Genomic DNA, 6,000 nt, shown 5'->3' on the forward strand with positions numbered 1-6,000 from the left:
CCGGTGTGTTGAAGAGTGAATTAACATCAGTAAAATTTTTGAGTACGACGTTTCGCTGGTAATTACATCCAGCATCATCGGGCAAGTTGCGGTACCCACTAATGAGTGTTGTTCAACGTTGTGGCTTTCTCGTAAAATCACTGGCGCCCGGAATAACTGGCCGTTCAGGAGCCCCAACTAACAGGAGTTTCAAATAGACAATTCTGACAAAATCGCCCGATGATGCTGGATGTAATTACCAGCGAAACGTCACAGTACTCAAATTGGAAATGTGGATTTACTCTCCAACACACGATGGGCTTGAGTCGTAACTAGCTGCCACGATTTGTTTACGTGACAACTCTTACTAATTGGCTGTGTTGGGTGGTGTCGGGTTAACGACACATTTATATTCTTAGCTCTTTCGGTAAAGTCACGTTGAAGGGAAACAATAAAATAATAAAATACATATAAAACAATAAAAATTCTCACGACGTTTCGACCATAACACATATATTTTATTATTTTATTGTTTCCCTTCAACGTGACTTTACCGAAAGAGCTAAGAATATGAATTACTGCAGTCACGAAAGCTTTAAATCAAAAGACACATTTATACTTGCGCGATCTAATACACACAAATCTTCATTATGAGTAATAGGGTAGAAATCCTACTATCTGTTGACCCTATTATCTGCCAGACCTTTCAGGTCTATGATAACAGTTTGTGCCCCGTATTCTTTCTTTCATCCGCGATAATCCACATTTGTTTCTCTCTCCCATACTTCATTGTTGAATGTCGTCCTATTGAAAATAAATTTGCGCACAAGTAAGGAGTTCATTGGCAAATTCGTCTGATGATCCGCAACGATTTCCATGGATAAATGGGAGCAAACTGACGAAGAACACTGTGAATAATAGAATCCGTGATGTTAATCCCCCATGCCATGTGCAGGATTAGAGGCCTTATACTTTATTTACCACATTATCTCATTCACATTTGCCCGCCACTGGTGTCTCTGGGTGACTTAACAAACGCAACCGCTGCAGTTTAACAACTAGCACGGCTATTGCAGCTTAATCCCTCACCTATACAGCAGTCTTTCGCTTCTACAACCACATTGCCACAACTCCTATTTATAACTGCGACAAACGCAACTGTAACTTGCACACCACTAGAAGCCTTAATCTGCTCTATAGAGATCAGGCACACTGGGCCACCCTCCAATGACATTTAATTTGACCGCAGGAACGACTTTGACTAATATCGCCCTGGTATAGAATATAGAATATATAGCATGAACACAAAATCGAATACTGCGCAAGTAACAACAACTTAATCATTTCCTCTTCGATGTCCACGTAAAGATTGACTGGACGGTTTCACATTTTTCCATTCGAACCTCAATCATCAGCAACAACAACAATTACTTAACCAGATAAGGAGGTCACTAAAACATCAATGTCTACTTTTACACGGTTGACCCTGGGCCAAATAGGTGACATCGGTCACAGGGCAATTCCAGTACAGTTCTGGCTTCATGTAACAACGTCAGACAGACAAATTAAATCGCGCATTAATCAAAGCAAGCAAAACACATCACATTTATCTAACACAACTGTCTGTAACTTACACGTTTGTAATCATTGCTGCAGCAGCTTGGTGCATTCCTGGCTTAAAGAACCAAATGGCAAACCGACACCTCACTCCACCTTTACAAAAAAAATGTTAGTAACTGCAGCCGCAGGCAACAACATTCAACTTAATCCTGCGATTCAAATCATATAACACCGTGCACGCAGATTTACATTCGTAGCAAGTGAAATAAATTCAGCTAGAAATTAACGATTTATTGCAAAATCAATGGCTGTACTGTTGTTACGTTACATTACAATTACCACCACATGCACAATTGCTATACATTACTTTGCCATGATAAAAGCAACAACGCAATGCAACTGTAAATGAATCCCCAATGGTCACTTCACAGACACCATATGTACCAGCAATATAGTATACTTCACAAGTTTAGTTTTAATACAAACGTATTCGTTTGGTAATGCAAGTTTTTAATGATTTTTTTATTGATGGGTTTGGTACTCAACATCTAGGTAACTATTCTCAATAGCTAGGTAACTCATGGGTAACTATTCTCAAAAGCTAGGTAACTTATGAGTAACTATTCGTACGCCAATTTTAATACAAATGTTCTTCGGGAAACATATTTTTTTAAATTTATCATCAGGTCTCATGGGGTAATCAAATGAAGTCTCCAGCAATTATTCCCCCGGAGTAAGGGTCCGTTGTCTGTTTCGCAGAGTGGCAATCTCCAATAATTTATCATCAGATCTCTGAAATAATATGTCAACCCATTCGGTTTAGCTGTAATCTTGTACAAGGGAAATTGGCATATACGGCGCACAGCTTTTCAAATACGGGCAAAAACATTTTTTTTGTGTCTATTTGTTTGTGTTTCTCCCTTGTGATGGAACGCTGTAGGATGAACGTTGATACCAAATACGGTCTGAATTGGTCTGTAATAAGGTAGGGCACTGATAAGGGGTTGACAGGTATGGAAAACGTCGCATATTATATATTTCATTTTAAGGTCACGGTGTAATTGACGAATGCATTGAGTGAGTGGGGATGGTTGTTTCTGCTCAAAATAAATATCCTTAACTTTTAACCAAGCAAACGTTTGCAAACATTACAGGATGCGAATACAATAGCTTGATGCAGTTTGAATGTCCAGGTTTGAGCAACGTCGACAACTATAGTTGCCTCAACATCTACCGCGGAAAGTTGACCCAACCGTAGCGCAAAATAACACCCTCGCAAATGATAACAGCTCGCCGTAATTATCGGCAACAAAAATGAATCGCAACTTTTGAAGGCGATTTAAAAAAAAAGCACCCAGGAGTTACCAAATTATGAAACAAAATACTAATTGCCGTCACCGAGAATAGAATGTGCATCACCCATCACCTCCACATCCACAATGGAACGTTGTGACCCCTACACCGTGTCCCTCCCCCTACCGGATACCCGTGTGAAGGAAAAGAGCTTTATAGCTCATCGGATTCCTCCAGTAATATAAAATATATATATAAAGATTCTGATTCGATGCAGGAGAGTGATCGCGACTGTTGTATTGGATTGTAAAATATCAGTCGCGTGTATTAGTTACAACAGGAAAAGTCGAATTCTTGTTTTATATATACGGTACAAAACGACCACACAGCCACTCATTCAAGTTTAAAAGCCTCAATCAATTCGGTACAATACCACAGTGGTAGCCACCTACTGCACTATATATATTTAAAAAAAAATACTGCTACGAAATGGCACAAATGGCCTTAGCAAGCATTTCAGGGCCGAAATGCTCAATGTTTTAACCCACAGAAACATAAGTTTTCCGCTTATTGAACCACACCACTCATCATTGTGATTACACTGCGTACAATTCCACAGCAGAACATCAAGGGCTGCTGGAACAGTTGCCACCGATTGGAGATTGACACTCTGCGAAACAGACAATCCCTAACCACAATAACCAACAATCGTTTAACTACCCTCAAATGACACACAAAAGTCACACGGAGACGAATAACCTTTAATCGTTATATATATTACAGTAGTTTATTTATACCCCCCCACCACCACCCACGTCTCCGAATACTTTAACAACCACCACAAACACACACTCTCTCATCAGCGCTGTGCTGCCAAATGAAGTTCTAAGTGATGGGAGTAGTTTGGGAATAAATGGTGAATGTCACTGACTGTCAATCATCATCAGCACCACCACCACCATCATCAACTTTCCCTCGCAAGCCCTATGCCCTTCTGGTTAACAGCGCCACAAACAATTCCATACACTCGACCACTGTAATAATGGATTGATCACAGATCAATGCTCAACATTCCCGGCCTCCGAACACCACCGACGCCCTCAAGGCGTGGAGCCACGCACATCCATGCACGTCGGACTTCATTCGCACCGTACGTAGCCAACCGTGCTCACCCGGAGGTAGCGAACACGCACGAAACAACACTGACACAACACTGACACAACACACAGAACACTGACAACACACAACCCTGACACACCACACACAACACTGACACAACACTGACACAACACACACCACTGACACAACACACACACACGCAACACTGACACAACACAGACACAACACAGACACAACACAGACACAACACACACAACACTGACACAACACTGACACAACACACACAACACTGACACACAACACTGACACACACCACTGACACAACACACACACAACACTGACACAACACACACAACCCTGACACACCACACACAACACACACAACACTGACACAACACTGACACAACACAGACACACCACTGACACAACACACACAACACTGACACAACACACACACACCACTGACACAACACACACACACATGCAACCCTGACACAACACTAACACAACACAGACACAACACTGACACAACACACACAACAATGACACAACACTGACACACAACACTGACACAACACTGACACAACACACACAACACCGACACAACACACACAACACTGACACACAACACTGACATAACACACAACACTGACACAACACACACAACACTGACACACAACACTGACACAACACTGACACAACACTGACACAACACACAACACTGACACAACACCGACACAACACACACAACACTGACACACAACACTGACACACACCACTGACACAACACTGACACCACACACAACACTGACACAACACACAACACTGACATAACGCACAACACTGACATAACGCACACAACAGTGATACAACACACAACACTGACACAACACACACAACACTGACACAACACACACAACACTGACACAACACTGACACAACACACACAACACTGACACAACACACACAACAATGACACACAACACTGACACAACACACACAACAATGACACACAACACTGACACAACACACACAACACTGACACACAACACTGACACAACACTGACACAGCACACAACACTGACACAACACTGACACAACACACAACACTGACACAACACTGACACAACACTGACACAACACACAACACTGACACAACACTGACACAACACACAACACTGACACAACACACAACACTGACACAACACACAACACTGACACAACATCCCAGGACCCACCGGCATGTCCACTCCAATACAGGACAGCTGCTCCTCAACATCTGCCCCCATGCTCTCCCCAAATGCCCTTGGATAGCCTCTCCCCAAACCGCGTCCTCCTCCTCCACTTCACTCCCAACAAAAACATCTTCCCACTTTTATTCACCGTCTCGCGCCTGAATCCCGCGGTCAACGTTTCGCAACACCACCACCTCCACTCGAAACCGCCCCCCTTTCCCGAATCTACCTTTGTTGTTGTTGTTTGTTGCTGCTGCTGCTGCTGATGATGCGAGAAGCGGCGTCTAGCGTAGCCAGCGATCCAACAAAGAGGTAATAACGAGGCGGTCGTTTAGATCTTCCCTTGCTCCTGCTGCTGCTGATGATGCCCCTGCTGCTGCTGATGATGATGCCCCTGCTGCTGCTGATGATGATGCCCCTGCTGCTGCTGCTGTCTCCGTGTGTCGGGGTGAGGCTGGACACGGCGCGAGGCTTTGCTGTCACGCCCCTCTTTCTTCCCTCCTCCTCCTCCTGTCTTTCCCTCTCTCTGTGTGTGTGTTGTGTGCCTCTGTCTGTTTGCCAGAGCTCTTTACTCCAGGGGGTGCAAGGCTACAGTGCAGCACTGTATGTTGTGGCTCAGGGATGGAGCGTCGCCTCCGTGCGCGTTCTTCACGCAACCCCCTGAAGCACCCCCTCGGTCTTGGAGCCACCAGGTGGCGCTCCAAGTGGATAAAGACACCACCCACCACCCACCACCACCCACCACCACCACCCACCACTACCCCCACCACTACCCCCACCACCACCCACCACCACCCACCCACCACCACCCACC

The 6,000-nt window shown here is 44.2% G+C and overlaps 1 protein-coding gene across 6 annotated transcripts in view; it reads right to left on the bottom strand.

Annotated features, from left to right (window-relative positions):
* Positions 1 to 5,553, bottom strand: part of CELF2 (CUGBP Elav-like family member 2) — a 177,531-nt gene extending 171,978 nt beyond the window's left edge. For 5 of the 6 annotated variants that reach the window (XM_032971816.2, XM_032971807.2, XM_076073068.1 and 2 more), the window contains exon 1: positions 5,416 to 5,553. The gene's annotated coding sequence lies outside the window, so the exon portion shown is untranslated. The remainder of the gene's footprint in view (positions 1 to 5,415) is intronic. The other variant, XM_032971824.2, reaches the window with a different exon arrangement.
* Between the last annotated feature and the right edge of the window lie 447 nt (positions 5,554 to 6,000).

This window comes from Petromyzon marinus, chromosome 3 (genome assembly GCF_048934315.1).
Source record: "Petromyzon marinus isolate PM22_M1 ecotype Great Lakes invasive population chromosome 3, UKy_Petmar_22M1.pri1.0, whole genome shotgun sequence".
Lineage (NCBI taxonomy): Eukaryota > Metazoa > Chordata > Hyperoartia > Petromyzontiformes > Petromyzontidae > Petromyzon > Petromyzon marinus.